This window comes from Sebastes umbrosus, chromosome 4 (assembly GCF_015220745.1).
Source record: "Sebastes umbrosus isolate fSebUmb1 chromosome 4, fSebUmb1.pri, whole genome shotgun sequence".
In the NCBI taxonomy this organism is placed as follows: domain Eukaryota; kingdom Metazoa; phylum Chordata; class Actinopteri; order Perciformes; family Sebastidae; genus Sebastes; species Sebastes umbrosus.
In genome coordinates, this window is record NC_051272.1 from 20355704 (window position 1) to 20372291 (window position 16588).

At 39.9% G+C, this 16588-nt stretch overlaps 1 protein-coding gene across 3 annotated transcripts in view; it reads left to right on the forward strand.

The window, feature by feature from the left end:
- tp53i11b (tumor protein p53 inducible protein 11b) overlaps nucleotides 1-16588 on the forward strand; it is a 61356-nt gene that overhangs the window by 11846 nt on the left and 32922 nt on the right. Inside the window, exons 1-2 of one of the 3 annotated variants that reach the window (XM_037767458.1) lie at nucleotides 6756-6969; nucleotides 13418-13528. The gene's annotated coding sequence lies outside the window, so the exon portion shown is untranslated. Of the gene's footprint in view, nucleotides 1-6755; nucleotides 6970-13417; nucleotides 13529-16588 lie in introns of those variants that run through there. The other 2 variants (XM_037767460.1, XM_037767461.1) reach the window with 2 other exon arrangements.

The window sequence follows — 16588 nt, forward strand, 5'->3', positions numbered from 1 at the left end:
CTACAACAATAAAAGAGGTAAATTCCTTCTACCTCCGCATAGGCTCAAATGGAGCAAATATATAGATTCTGGCATTAAAAAAAATTGATTTCAAAATCGTAAAAATAAAAAAAAAATCATGACACATAGGTGGATAAATTTTTTCCGCCACCCGTAGCCCATGGTACAAAAAAAGTAAGAGAAAGTTAAGAAAAAAATATGAAAATGTTCTTGCATGATGCCCACTGTTTCCTGGAGAGAATAGAAAGCTTTATCCCCCGGGATAAAATACACTCAACCTCCCCTCCATTTGCTCAAAAGTTCAGCCTTCTGCAGAAATCACCTCTCTGCTTCCTGTTGTGTAGTTTCTGCTTCAACACACCTCTTCACCTGTCATTATTGGCTGTGTTCAGTATCGGCTGATTCTTGCTCTTTTCCAGGAAGTCACTCACCGTCCTCCTTGATTTCCCACAGCCTTCCTGTTGTGATGACTGGTTTCAGTTTTTTTCTCAGCCCGCTGGCAACAAGCCTACAGTAAATAATCCATTCCTTTTAAATGAAACAAATATCCCAATTTTGCCCATAAACAGCATACCCTACATTCTTGAGGCAAGGGGGGATTAAGAGGGTAAGATTTTTAATACATTTCTAAGGCCATATGATTACCATATGCCGGAGATTTCTCACGCTTTAAAAACATCCTGGAATCTGAGGACGTGACGTGAGATGAAGCACAGCGGGAGAATTTAAGACTAATGCCTAAAGGGCTGTCTAACATGATTATCTGAAGAGGTGGCACGTCTGTAAGGAAGCTGATAACGAGACCTTTGTGTCGCCATGGTACACTGAGGCGTTTAGTATGTGGAGTTGATCTGCGGCGGATATTAAAGGAGAACGATTTGTATTCTTTTGGTAAAGGGCAACAAGACAAAAATCATTTGGATCTCACTGTCAGCCTGTCGTTGGTGATGAAATTGAGTGGCCATGCATTACAGGAAATTATATTTTCTTTTTTTTTGTTTCACTGAAGTTAAGGGATTCGTTGCTTTGACATCTTACACAACAAACCTATGAGAGCACACAAGATAGTTTTTAATAGTTCCCTCTCTTCATCCGCAATAATCAAACACTCGATTGGTGGCTGCAGGTTGGGGGTGGAAGAAGAAGAGTGTTGTTTGTTTGACAAGTCTGAGTGGGTGAAGACAAAGCACATATGCCTCCCACTCACCAGCCCCTTTCTTAGAGCCCATATTTTCTACTTCGTTGCTCAAAACACACACAGCAAATGTGCACGTTTCTGTGTCTGCATGGCTAAAAATGGTACATATTGGAAGAAAATGTTATAATAAACTAAATAAAAGTGAAAACATTACTTCCTCAATCCCTCACGTCTTTCCACCCACACATAACTCAGTCTACAATCTTGTCAGTACTGTACGCTCCACCATCTACTCTTTAGATGTTTTTTATCACAGCGCTCTGAGATTCATATCAGGAGAAAAACTCATCACCGTGACTTACATACAGGAATGCAGGTCGGCCCCTCTCTGTCAGTTACAGAGACCTCCTCAGAATATATTTATATAGCACTACCAGGAAAAGAAACAGGCCATCTATCTTCTACGGTACAGGAGTGTCTCATACTGGAGGTGCAAAAGAGTTCGACCACCCTGTGCAAATAAATGTTGAACCAATGAATGTCTTCTCCCTCATATTGTGCTCTTCTCACACCGGTCAACCCGACCTCCCAACCATTCCTTTCTCACCAAATTGCCCCTGGCTGCCACTCATCACCTGTAACATCCACCCACTGCAATCATGGCTCCCTCTCAAATGTCATGGTTTGCCTTGAATGTCCATCGTCTTGATAAACCGCTGAAGCTGGGTGTCATAATCATGCAGGTGGGAGAAAATGCCACTGAAACATGACCACAGAACGGATTTTAAATGTTCTCCTTATATATCCTTCGATAGGTTATTCACATGACTGAGATTATTAATTACAACAAGCCCAATCTGTTGTGTAAAAATAGATGTTAAAAGGTAAAAAAAAAAATGATGTATGAATTACTGGAAGTGGAGTTCCTTGGCAATATTTAGGTTTGGCTGTTTTATTCATACCTGAAGATATTACTGTACAACATATCCTCATACAACGTTTCGTAAGATATCTTCAAAAGTTAATCCTCATTTTTCGTGCGTTTTCCTAGAAATGTCCAGCAACACATGATGAACGTGTCAATTTCCACTCCAGTATTTTTCTAAATAAACTTCCGTCTACTTAGTTAAGTTTAAGCAAAAAAAACTACTTAGTTAGGTTTAGGAAAAGATTGTGATTTGGGTTAAAATAACTCAGGAAGTGGTGTTATTTAAGTACAGAAGTTTCGTGACAAATGAATCAACGTTAACTTCTGGATTCACACGAACACCGGTCTCCTGGTGAATGTTTTTGACCTACCCATCCACCTCCTCCCTATGCAGCGTTTGTCGCTCTTTATGCTTCCTGTATCACTATTATCTGGATTAAATACATATTGATTTCATGGGATATATATATGAATTACAGTGCATTACTTTTCGTAGGTAAATGGTGCAAAAGAACAGCCTGTACTGTAACATCATCACTTATTCACTGGACATCCTGTTCAGTCTGTTTTGTGTCAGTGAATCTGTCCTTTCAAAGCTCCTTGATTTAGAATATTATTATATAATTTACACCAAATAAGGGTATGTTCTGATTTATTGCTCAGATCCTTTTTTATTGTGAGTTCACATTAGGATTTTTAATGAGGCCAACATCTGAATTAGAGTCACTTTCTTTACTGATCTAAATATGCAAAAGAATAATACCAAAGACATGTAGCCCACACACATGTTTGTCAGCTCATTGTTTTCTGTCATTGTTGATATTTGTCTGTTTACATACAGTACATGTGTCCATGTCTTCTCTTGTATGTTTTGTCATTGTCGTTGTCTGTTTATATGTCGTTAAGATGGCCAGCTTATTCGCCCCTACTTTTTTTTTTTTTTTTTAAGTAATATGGATTTGATTAAGATTATGATTATCACTTTTTCTTTACTTTTTCCTTAACTGGCTATTCAAAAAATTAAATTCACATTTCATCCAACCACTTCGTTGGTTCAAGTCTTGAGCTATTTTACTGCTGCAGCAGCCACATTCATCACCAGCCATCTGTTTTTGCAGGCTTTTAAACTACAACATGCAGCAGCTAGTTTAGCCCGCACTGAAGCAACATTCCTAATAATTATACAACACCCGACTGTCCCTCCACTGAACACCTTCATCGTAGCTGCCCTCGGTCTGAGCAAACAGTCACAGCTAAATTCTGGAATGCAAATTATAAATGTGATGCTGTCACTGACGGTCTAAATATATATGAAAGAAGCCTAAATCAGAACACAAAATTACATTTAGTCATGGTGTCAAAATAGATCACAGTCACATAGAGGAAAAAATAGCATTTGGTTTGAACCTGCATTATCCTGTGTGATATTTTTCAGTGAACTGTGAGTGTATACGGTGAGTTACCATGAATCTGTTTCATTCAATGTGTGCCACTCCATCCTGCAGCATGCTGCCAACCTCCGTGCACCTTTCCCCTCCCACACCTTTCATTTTGCTTCTGCCAGCAGATCCTCAGAGGTTTTCTCCAACACTAACTCAGCCCCTCTGTTCAAAGCTGGGGGATTTTGTTTTATTAGCACCTACATGAACACCCTTGATGCTGTTACAAAGGCAATTAAAGACAAATAACCCTGCCTTTCTCCACTCGGGCTCTGAAGACAAAGTCTGTAAATAGAAGGCTGTTAAATTGTAACTGTTCTGCAATATTAAGAAAGGATGTTGAAATACCGGGCAGATATTAAAGAAGCAGGAGCAGCTTGTTCTACCAGCTGTTCATTTGTTTTCTGAATAGCTAGATAGAAAGAACTAGGACCATATTATAACTCTACATACATACAATAATAGTGCCCGGTAATAATTTGTACATGCTGTAACGGTGCTGTGCAATTAATCTAAATATGCACAGGTAATATGCACGGGAATCTATTCACTCAGGTATGTACAGGACGTTTTGCACCTCAGGGCTATCATACGTCTTTGAAAAGGACTGAGTGACACATTCAAGCCATTACCTCTGAGTAGAAGCAAATTGCTCTATGATTGATGCCTGCAGTGATTCTCACAGTTTTTCTCAGTCGCTTTGGCGCCATAAGTGAGTAAAGATTATGATTCTCCAACCACCGTGTTAAGTTCTTTCCTCACAACAGCACATGGACTTCTCATAGCTTTCATGCTTTTTTCATCATGTTCATTGTGTAAATCTTCACAAAAAACTTTTTATAAATGTTTAATACATTTCAGTAATGTGGAATTGCAGTTCTGAAACACTCATTTACACTACAGGGGTGATATTGAGTTTTACTTTATGAACCATACTTCCTGAATTTGAAGCAACCAGAGAGGGATAACTGGCCGCTCATAGATAGATGTCTTTAACTATACCGGTATTGAGGCAAATCCTAACCCAACCACCTCTATTGGAAAGCACTTCAGGTCAACTCCTGTTGTTTTTAAATGTACTGTATAAATAAACCGACTTGACTTGACTTGACTATGGTTTGGTCAGAGGAAAAGGGGGACACACAAGAGTTAGACAGACCCATTAAGGGGATTGCATCATGCCAAAATATTCTGTGTAGAGTAAGAAATAAGGATATCAAGGTTCGATGGCATTCTGTTGCCAGACAGGTCAGGGGCGCTCCTACAAGAGCTCTGAATGAACATGCCTTTGTTTTTATTGAGACATTTGTCTTCTTGTACAGCAATAGTGGAAAAAAAGAGATCCTTAATTAAGCAAACATAGAACAAAGTAGAAATTCTGAATTATTAGCAAAATGTAAGTATCAAAAGTTCTGCTGAAATATTGACCCTTTGACTGATGTGTTATTATATATTATATTATTTTTTTACTGCATCAGTGAGTGAGCAGCATTATTGTTAGCCTGCAAGTTATTTAGTTTATTTTAGTAGTTTCCAGTAGGGGTCAAACCTCTGCCAAAGGCTCACAAGATAAGTCTAAGGGGATTTGTGAGATGTTTTAAAAGATGTTTTTTCTCTTTTTTTTTTTTTTTTACCTCTGTGGACCACCAACTATTTTTATAGTACAATAACAACAGTCTACACTTCTTTGATATAGAGGGACATTTGCAGCCTGTGCATACAACTGATTCAAAATTATAAATAACAACAATCTTCCTCAGTGTAGCCTTACAGCAATTAATCAGAAAAGATGACCACAAAAATGACCGACAATAAACAAAAAGAGCTACTGTACTGCAGCCTCGGCGGGTGCAACAAGGCTAAATAACCTATTTAACAGCAGAATTAAGCATCAACATGGGAGCCAGCACAGAGATATAAACACAATAATATAAACTCCACAGCAGCTACAGCACACACGCACACACATTAAAGCAAAAGCAGAGCATGCACAGGTTGTGCACGTTTCTGATCAGTGAAGTTTGTTGTTGTACTCACCTGTCTGGATGTCATTCTGTCTTGTGCACCGCAACGTCCTCCAAAATCTGATCCAGGTTCAACTTCTCTGCTAGTTAATTCATCCTGATGCTTAATGTAACAAGTCAGCCTTTCTGTCCCGTTGCGCTCCTCTAATCACAGCTACTGTATGACCGGGATCATTGTCACAAACAGCAGGCTGTGCACACCTCACTGATGGTAGAAGTTCCTAGAAGTCACAGCTGGAAGATCCACTTGCATTTAGTAGATTTGTTTCACCTGTGCATCATGGGTGTTTGATTTAGGTCACTGAGCATGTTGGCCGGGTGGTGCTTACGATCAGTGCTTAATTAAGATAGATGTAGGCCTAGATGTAACCTTTTAACCTTGCCTATCCTTACCATTAACCATAATGATCCTTAAATGTATTGCATTGTAGTACATTTAGTTATTTTACATGACAGTTACTGCAAGGACTTACTAGTTACATTGCAGATTCAGATTATGTATACAACATATTTCAAGAAGAAGAAAAAGAAAGAGGACAGGCACTTTATTAATCCCCAAGGGGAAATTCTTTTTTCTCACTCTGTTATTTACACAGTACACACATGCACAAACAGGACCTACATGCATTAATGGAGAGATGTCAGAGCGAGGGGGTTGCCCCTCGTCTGGGGTTTGATGCCTTGCTCGAGGGCACCTCGGCAGTGCCCAAGAGGCAAAGTGGCATCCCTCCAGCGACCAGTTCACACTCAGTACTTGGTCCATGCAGGGACTTGAACCAGCGACCAGCGGGCAGTCCGTATGGACTGAGCTACTGCCGCCCCCAAGTAATAATTTATGATGTATTATTATGGATTAAGCTACCAGGCCATATATGAAGTAGTAGAAATTTGCCCCACCTTTACCAGCTGCAACATTAGAGTGATGTACACTCTATTATTATAATGCATTAATGCATTAGTGATCATAATCCAGTGATACTAAATTATATACATTATTCTGAAAAGGGCCATTCTGCATAATGAGTACTTTTACTTTGGAACTTTAAGTATATATTTGATGATAAAACTTAATTCTACAGAGTATTTCAACACTGTGTTATTGCTACTTTTACTCAAGTCAAATATACTGCCTGTGAATCTAGACTTTTGAAACTAGTTTTCTCTGTAGACCACAAATTTTACGGTCTACCGCTAATCTATATATTACGGTAGAGAGAGAATATACGGTGCGCCGTGGTGTGAGCTCGGGTCCTTACGGTAACGTCCGGCTCCCTGGATTGTTTTGTCCCTCGCGCTGCTCCGGGGTTTGAGAGAGCACGGAGAGATGAGATGAGCTGAGCCTCCTCCACACTATCTACCTACCTAAACCTGCTCAGTCACTGTTATAACGACTAACCTCACTCTCTGAAGCAAACTCTGGACACCTCTCCGCCTCCTGCTGTGAGTTACACACATATCCTGCGCTTTTAAATGTCTTTAATAATGTCTTTAATAATGTCTTTAACTCGAACTCCTGTTGTACTTTAACAGTCCTCGAGCTTCATGTGTTTGAACGTTAACTGTCAACGTCTCTTGGTGAGAGTTAACTAACTGCCAGTTTGAATTCAAGCAGCTGCGCGAGGAGTGGAAGGAAGAGTTTATCGACTATTTCTTGTAAGATATATTTAATTAAATCTGGCTGTTAAGTTGTTTTGTTGTAGCATTAGTTTGTGTTGAAATGTTGGTGACATTTAGAAAAGCTTTGGGGAGGTGAAGTTGAGCGTCAAATGAGCCGTTAAAACGGTTAGTTTTACCTTCGTATCAACGGCAGGTAACGGTTAAGATAAACGGTTATCTTTAGTTGAAAAGGAACGTTGGTTAGTTCCATAACCGTTTTAACGGCTGAGCTGCTGCACCCCACCCAGTCACTGTGAAGTTATTTACCAGCCAAAGGTTAACGTTAAAGGTTCCATGATTATTCACAATGAGACATTTTAAGTAGGTTAACACGTTGATTAAATGTTTTCAAAAGGAGTGTGCTTAATGGGTGAAAGTGGATTAACTGGTGTGGTTTTGGCAGTTGGAGCCAAAATGTCAGTGTTTTAGTGATAGAAAACTGCCCAATTATTAGGGCAGCACTTATGAGTTTATAAGTAAAGTAATGTGACGTTACCAGCTGTGTTTATCACAAGGAAGAGGGGAGACATACACAGTAGTGTGCTGTAATGGTTATATAAAATGGCAAGGAGTTTGTGTCATATTTATACTAGGGCTGTCAATCCATTAAAATATTTAATCGCATGATTGTCCATAGTTAAATGCGATTAAAAGCTAATTAATCACACATTTATTTATATTTATATATATAAAAATGAGCAACCCTCACAGGTACTACATTTAGCATACAAAATATGCTCAAATCATAACATGGCAAACTCAAGCCCAACAGGCACCAACTAGCTGTCAGTGTGCTGACTTGACTATGACTTGCCCCAAAACTGCATGTGATTATAATAAAGAGGGCATGTCTGTAAAGGGAAGACTCGTGAACACCAATAGAACCCATTTCTCACATATTTTCACATTATATGTATCATTTTTTATTCATATGGATTGTCTATGTTGAATTTTCATTATGCTGTTACTCTGTACACACGACATCTATTGCACGTCTATCCATCCTGGAAGGGGGATCCCTCCTCTGTTGCTCTTCCTGAGGTTTCTTCCATTTTTTCCCCTGGATTTTTTGGTTAAGTTTTTCCTCATCCAATGAGAGGGTCGTACTGTAAAGGACAGAGGGTGTTGTATCCTGTACAGATTGTAAAGCCCCCTGAGGCAAATTTGTGATTTTGGGCTATACAAATGAAATTGACTTGACTTGGGTTGACTTCAGGTCAAGGGACCCTTTTGAAAATGGCCATGACTGTTTTTCCTCGCTAAAACTTTGCGTAATTTGGAACGTTATTTAACCTCCTTCGCGACAAGCTAGTGTGACATGGTTGGTACCAATGGATTGCTTAAGTTTTCTTCATATGAAGCCAGTCTCTTCACTCTAGCTTTAAAACTGAGCCTGCTACAACCTCTGAAAGCTCAATTGCGTTAATGCGTTAACTTAGTGGCGTTTAAACATTATTATCGCGTTAACGATGACAGCCCTAATTTATACTTTCCCCTGAAATTGTAATTGAGATTAAGTGCAGTGATCAAATGAGACTGTCTGCAAAAGTAATGAGCTGTTGTTTTTCTTGGGAGAGATAGATCATGCTGTGTAAAAGTTTGCTTAACACCTCACAGGTCAGGCCAGTGTTTGGGTGTGTCAAGACTTGTCCCAAGTGCAGTTCAGCAATGCTGCATTACTGTCATGTTGTCAGTGTTATGAACTGAGCTATATCTCACAGTTTAGCAGTCTGCAGGGAAAGTCTCAATCCTATTTCCTGTGATGATTCTTCATTGGAGGACTGAAATGTAACTTATTCCAACCTCCAACTACTGGGGGTGGGAAAGAAAATCAATTCACCTATGTATCACGATTTTTTTTAAAATATTTTTTTTAATTACAGAATCTATATATTTGCTTCATTTGAGTCTATGCAGAGGTAAAAGGAAGTTACTGCTTTTATTGTTGTAGTCTGAGTAGCGTGACGTCATATCCGTTCAGTATCCGTCACTCGAAACAAACCGTAGCCGGCCGGCCGTAGTGAGCAAGCCCCCAGGAAGTGTGCCGGTCGTCAGTCCGGATTTTTGTAGTGGCCAAACAGCAGTACTGCAACTTCCAGGTCAGTCAGGTGATGCTTTGGGACTAAAAATACTTTTTTCAATAGACTTACATTGGGAAAGAGACGTCTCTATCTCAGTGGATAATTGTTTTTGAGGTGAATCGACTTCCCAGTACAAACACCTTAATAGCCCTTATTTAAAAATTCAGTTTTTTTCAAAGTTGTAAAACGCACAAATAGCTGAATCCAGAGTTATTTCCCTTCTTCCGTTCATGTGAGTGAGACCCAGACCGAGGCTGGAGCGCAAGCCGTGATGACAGTGTGATGTTGGGACCTCGTGACCAAGTCATGTGACCGAGCGAACGCTACTCTGCCAAGATCTGGGTACTTTTCCAGACGGAAGTCGAGCCATTTAGGCTTCATGTGCCACTGAGCAACTCTCATAGGAATGACCGGGGCCCGCCTCAAACGCTGTATCCAGTTATTTTAATACATCCATGGTAGCGAGCAGAAAGCGGCAGATTCGATAGAGCAGAAAACGGCGGAAGGTCGGCATGGATACGACCTGCACCCTCACATTTTAAATCCAAAGTGGTAATCACTACACATACAGTAAAGTATGGAAACACTTTGGGTTTCACACATTGCCAGGAAAAGCCAAGCTAGACATCATGCCTAAAGCTGCATGCTAACTCTGTCATGGACAGGTAATGTTATCGTATTGCGTTAACGTGCGGTCAAGGCAGCCGTCACATGCATCTCTGTGGTCAAATCAGCCAACGCTACAACTGTAGTGCACCCATATGCTGACATTTATGTTAAATGCATTCAAACGGCCCCGATGGAGCTGACCATGGATGTATAAAGAGAACGAAGCTGACGGGAGAGCTAGCACCGCACTTGGCGAAGTTAGCAGAAGTATACACGTGTGACTATGTCCGGTTTGAGTATAAAACATTACATGTCCCTTATAAATTAAAAAGAAAATACCACCAATTTATGAAGGAAATGTCTTTATTCTTTGATTTCAATGATTTATTTTACCTTCAGAATGACACCGCTGCTTTATGCATACTTGTTGTGCATCGACATGCCCACGTTTGTAATGCTTCAAACATTTCAACACACAACAAAAGCTAAACCAGGATGCTGGCTTGGGTCAAACAGAAGCCCATAACATGAGGGATGCGACATGGTGGCTATTATATTCCTTATGTCTTAAAATAAAAAAAATAAAAAAGGTGACATGGAATAAGGAGACAGATGTGGGCTATTATTACCCCTCAGCATGAAGCCTTTTAAATTGCCTATTTGGTTGTTTTCATGAATCAAGCCATATTCCCATGGCAGCAGTCACACAATTTTTCTCTAATCGCCTTTCTGATGAAGAATCAACATGTCATCCAAGCTCTGTGGGCAGGCGGGGGCTTCTAATTGGCCGAAGAAACAGGAAAGATGAGACGGGGCTTCCTTCTCTGTTCTGTTCTCTGTTCTTTGTGCCTATGGTGACCAAGTTTTCAGCTTTGTGGAAAATGTATGAAATTAATGTGGAGTGGGCAACAGAGGATGTCTGTTGAAGACTACTGCGACTGTGCTAATGTAGCTATCATCTCCTTTTTAACCAAAACAAACCATTAGAAATTTTCACTGTTAATGTAGTAGCACTCTACTTTCTTAATGCAGAAGAAGTGGCTCTGGTAATTGGGTCAGATCTGTCCTGATGGTGACCTTTTCAGACTGTTTTCTTTCTCCATGAACGCTTGTGACTGCAGGATATTGTCGCCTCAGCCAACCCTCCAGTTGCAAGTTTTTCTCACTAATTGCTCTCATGCAGAACAACAGCACGGCTCTCTGTGTCACCTAGAGGTGGTACACATTGTCTTACAACTGTCTGGCAAATAGAAGTATTACATTGTGGTATGACCTCCCTATTCAAGGGCAGAGATTCACTGCGGGGGCACTGTTGGTGGAAATAGTAGCACTGTATTTACCACAAAACTGAGTGTAATAATTTCTCTTTGCAAGATTTGAATGTGTCCCTGTGCACCCCACCAGACTGGATAGCGAGTTAACCTGAGCTGTGACTCTAATTGGATACTTCCGTTGGTACACTTCCATGAAGTACACTGTGCACACTACGTGCTTACTTGCATAGTGCCTGAATTTTGACAGGGTAGTGTTGTCTCAAAACTCGCACGCGGCTGTTGTGCACTCACCGGAAGCCCGGTAGATCAGCTGGTGATAGTCAGCCACGGACATCACACCGTATCGGCAGTAATTAAATTCAGACACATAAATTAACCCAATAATGGCTTCTATCGGACTACAGTACAGTGGTACTTAATGAAAAAAGTTTGAAATAGGTTGGCGGTCCCTCCCCTTCAGCTTTGTAGCAAAGATGGTGACCATTGAGGGTGAGAAGCGTCCAGCATTCCACACTCAACGTTTTGACCGTTTTGAGTACAACATCCGGGTACTTGGAGTGCACTGCATTTTAACATACTTTCTAAACTCTGTTTATACTTGCGCGCGACACTGTGGCGCAGGGCTCCGTAGATGGCGCGCACGCTTCGAGCATACACAGAGGTGTTTATGATTGATGCGTTGTTCGTTGCAGTATGCTCCAAAACGCCAGGAGGCGTAGAAATAAAATAGTCTGTGGACAAGCAAGAAGTCAATGAGTATTACCGGAAAGGAAAGTAGGCTGCCTGGCAACAGTAGTAAACACTGACATACCGCTAAACATTGCATTTGTGTACTGTAATTATTACTGTGGTGCAGTGGGCGCATAGTTACAAAAATTCATAGGTGAAAGCCACGATGACATAATTTTCTGGCAAGTGCACCTCGCGCCGGCTTCTCTACGGCGACCATAAACCAGGCTTTACTCTGAACATACTTATGCACTCAAGATAGCAAGTGTAGGTACGGAAGTACGTAAATTGAGAAACAGCACAGGTCTCAATGAAGCTGGGCTGTGAGGATGAAATTATCCTTGGAAAGTTTAGCAGTAGCATAGATGGGTGTCTGTCTCTGTGTAGTTTTTATGAAGAGGCACTGAGGTAGGCAGCATCAGTACAGTACAGCCCTGGGCAGTCCCACAGGTCTTTCACACACTTGTTATGCTGCATGCTGGGTAGCCAAAGCAGATGGTGACCCTTTTTTTATGTTTTAACTCCTCATACAGTCCACCAATTACATAACGAACTGTAAGTATTGTAATTTTAATGGTTATTTTTAGTTTAGCTGTACCGATGTGCATTTGCTGGCCACTGAAAGTGCGAGGGTAGTATTTATTCCGCCTGAGGCACTTGTCCCTGATGGATCAAATACAGTAGCACAAAGTGATTTCTCTCTAAACAGTGGCTGTTAAGGATCTTTGCCTCAAGACTTTGTTTTTTTACTACTATATTTTTGATACTCAGAGAATGGGAGGGTTGTGCATGTTTAATGATCACAGCTATCAATGTGGATCTCTTCTACTCCTTGTTTTTGTAATTGTTGCTTTTAGATGCATTCTTAAAATAGCAGCCCATGTGATTTACCTCAGCAAAACGGTGCTTAGTTATATTTAGTTGCATCTTTCTGCACTGACTTCTGGTCTGTCTCCAGTGACTACTTTGTACCAGTAATATTTTTTCTGCCAATGAGGGTGGCTTTCTTCCTGGTATCTTTGCTTTTAATTTCCTACTGCCTGGCGTGACAGTGAGTCCGCCATAGGCTTCAATAATGAGACTACAGCAGATGTGCCTCTGTTTATTTCCAGTGGACAAGATTGGAAAAGCCAAGACCATATGTTGCTTTTCAGACTCTGCCGTTTATGGCAGTGATAGGCTGCTCAACTCATTGATTACATCTGGGGAAGACAGAAAAGCAATTCCACTGTTGAGTGGTGTCAAAACACTGTGGACACAATTTCTGTGTATATTTGGCAAGTAATTTCCCTCAGGTGTTTCCAGTTTTCCGCATAAACTCAGCAAACTCTAATTTTGGATTCATTATCTTTGATAATCCCTTTACTTCATATCGTGATGTTGTACAACATTCGGTGCTTGTTTGACTTGCTTGCATCCTATTTTGTTTGCTCAAATTATTTCTGTGGGTTTTATGGGACTACTCTGGTCTTTGTAATTTGCTAAAGACATTTTAAAGGAATTCATTTTAAAACATATGTTATAATTTTCAATTGACAGGTAAACTTTTGGGGACCCGCAAGGCATTTGGACGAGTGTAGTAGTGCCAGCAGCAGCAGCATCATCTTCTCTAATTGGGGTTAGGAGCAAACTCCACATAATCTGTATTCAGTAAGTAAAAGTTTTTTGTTTCACTGATTTATAATTGTTTAGTAATTGTTAAGGGTGGGGAAAAAAAATCACCTATGTATCGCAATTTGTTTCTTTTTTCTTTACAATTTTGAAATAATTTTTTTAATGTCAGAATCAATATATTTGCTTCATTTGAGTCTATGCGTAGGTAGAAGGAAGTTCCTGCTTTTATTGTTGTAGTCTCACTAACGTGACATCAAATCCATCCATATCCATCAACCAAAACAAACCGCAGCTGGCTGCAACGAGCCGAAATGCAAAAGTAGAAAACGGCGGAGGGTCCACATTGGTACGACCTGCACCCTCACATTTTAAATCCAAAGTGGTAAACACTACACAAACAGTAAAGTATGGGAACACTTAAGGTTTCACACATTGCCATGAAAAGCAGAGCTAGACATCACGGCTAAAGCTGCATGCTAACTCTGTCATGGACAGCAAATGTTATCGTATTGTGGTAACGTGCGGTCAAGCCAACCGTCGCTCTCATCTCTGTGGTCAAATCGGCCAACGCTACAACAGCAGAGCACCCATATACTGACATTTATGTTAAATGCATTCAAACGGCCCCGATGGAACTGACATTGGATGTATAAAGAGAATGGAACTGGCGGGAGCGCTAGTGACGCACTTGGCAATCTAAGCAGAAGTATACGCATGTGACTACGTCCGGTTTTCAAAATAAGGTATTAACAAAGGGAACTGTATATGCAAAATACATACAGTATATGGAAATAAGATTGATTGGATTATATTCACCAGAAGTATAAAAGATTACATGTTCCTTATAGAGTAAAAAGAAAATACCACTAATTCCTGACAATACCTGACATATTTGACTTAAGGATATCTCAGACTACATACATGCTGAAAATCCAAATTTTTACTGTATTCATTTAGAGATGTTCCAAAGTAAAAGTCAAATTACCATTTTTTCCTATGGTCTAGTGTTAAAAAAGTTGACAAAAATCGCAATAAATCATAATATTGAATCGAAATACTTGTAGATTTGCAATACTTAAAAATTGCAGTACATTTCAAAACGGCACCCAAGTATCGTGATAGTATCGATCGGGAGATAGGTGAATCGTCCCAGCCCTAGTAATTGTTATGTCTGTGGTAAAAGGCCTACAGTCACCCGAAATGAGGACTATACCAGTCTGTGCTCGTCAGCTGTCCAGAGAGCTGGTTGTTTGGGGTCTGTATGTATGTATTCATGCTCACAGTGGAGCATTGTGATTGTTTTTGGCTGCGTGCGTGTGTGTGTGTGTGCTTTGAGTTTTTTAATATGGTTTCACATTTCCCCCTTGCCATTTGGACAAAGTCACATTTCAGTTCTCCTCAGCAGTACTCATACATCATCTCTAACATTTTCAACACATGCACAGTAGCATGTCTGGTTAGCTGACCTCCTGGCAACCTTTTACTGGCAGGACTCAACTCTTAGAGTATGATGAAAGAAAAGGAAATATATTCAGCTGCTAAATTTTAAGAGCTGAGGCGGCTGCTTTATCTCTCCATAGGGTCACCTTATCTCCTCAGAGACATCCCTATGCAGGTTGCTTAATCCCTGTCCTACAGGCTTTCTGTATTTTTCATTCACTCACTGATTCCATTTAAACAGCAGCAATTCATCACTAAACATTTGGTTCCCACTTAACTGGCAACTGTTGCTAGTATACTGCATTATTGATCACTTAACGTGCTGGGTTCATCAAAAGGTTGCTTCACTAAAGTATTTTCTTTGTAATTGTAATAGAAAACTACTGATTTTGGTAATGTCTTATCGTATTGTGAAAATTTGTATTATTTAAGTTATATAGATCAGCAACAAATTATTTTCATTTCCGGTTTATATGTAGATCACTTTCTCGATTAATCGGTTAATCATTTGATCAAGAAAATGTCGGTTAATACGGTTTCAATGTCTGTATCTGTAGAACATGTCACAGACATGAAAAAAAGTAAAGATTTATTTTTAAATCAACACTTCCTGCTTGCATTTCAAAATATAAGCCCTCAAGGTTTTTTTCTGTTGACAGAATACCTTCATTTGTTAACACAAGACCTTTATTCTGAAATATTTACTGGACAGTGTTGTAGAAAATGCAGTGACTTGCACAGCTCCATGAATGAATAAACCGGGTACCGGGTTTTAATTACAGATTATTATTTACAAATGAGCACACACCTCTTAACCTTCTTCTGTCTATAATTAAAAGAAATGACATTTATAATTAAATGAAATGGCCGTTATGAAAGGCAAACTCTATGTAGAAAGAAAGAGCTGGCAGCAGCAGCAGAAACACTGCCAGTGTGGAGGCCCAGTCTGTCCTGGCCGTAAGAAAACAGGCAGACGAGCTGAGGTCCGGGATGTTTGACCTTGAACTGATTATCAAAAGGGTTGCCGATTTATTTTCTATTGAATAACTGGATACTGGATTACCATTTTCAGATGTTTCTAAGACGCAGACAAAAAAACAGCTGTGTTTGTCAGCTGCTACTGGTCCAACTTGGCCCGACCTTTGTTCAACTTTGTGCAGCAATACCTTATAAGGTTTCCCAAAGCATTTTATAATGGAGGAGCCACAAAGGCCTCATATTTAGTGAGAGAGAAGATTGTTTAAACTGTTATTTAGTAATGGCATGGATAATCAGATGAGATAAGTCTGTCTAATTTGTCTGATTCATCTCAGTGTGTGATTAATCAATCACATTACATGACAAACCAATTGGTCACAATCAGGTACTGATGTGTTAGAAAAAAACCTCACTGCTGCAGTGCAGATACGACATCAGGCTGAAGTTGGCTTTTCCACCTCTGCAAACCAATTTCCTGTGGGAAACCCTGCTGTAAGAAATTTGGGATATTGCATGGTCCATCACGTACTATTTTTGTGTTTAGACAATATTGGTTGTTCTAACCTATAGAATGTAGGGCTAATGATTATTCTAAATTAACTGATTTTGTTTTGATTAATTGATTATTTGTTTGGTCTAAAAATGTCAGAAAATGGTGAAAATGTTGATTAAAAAATA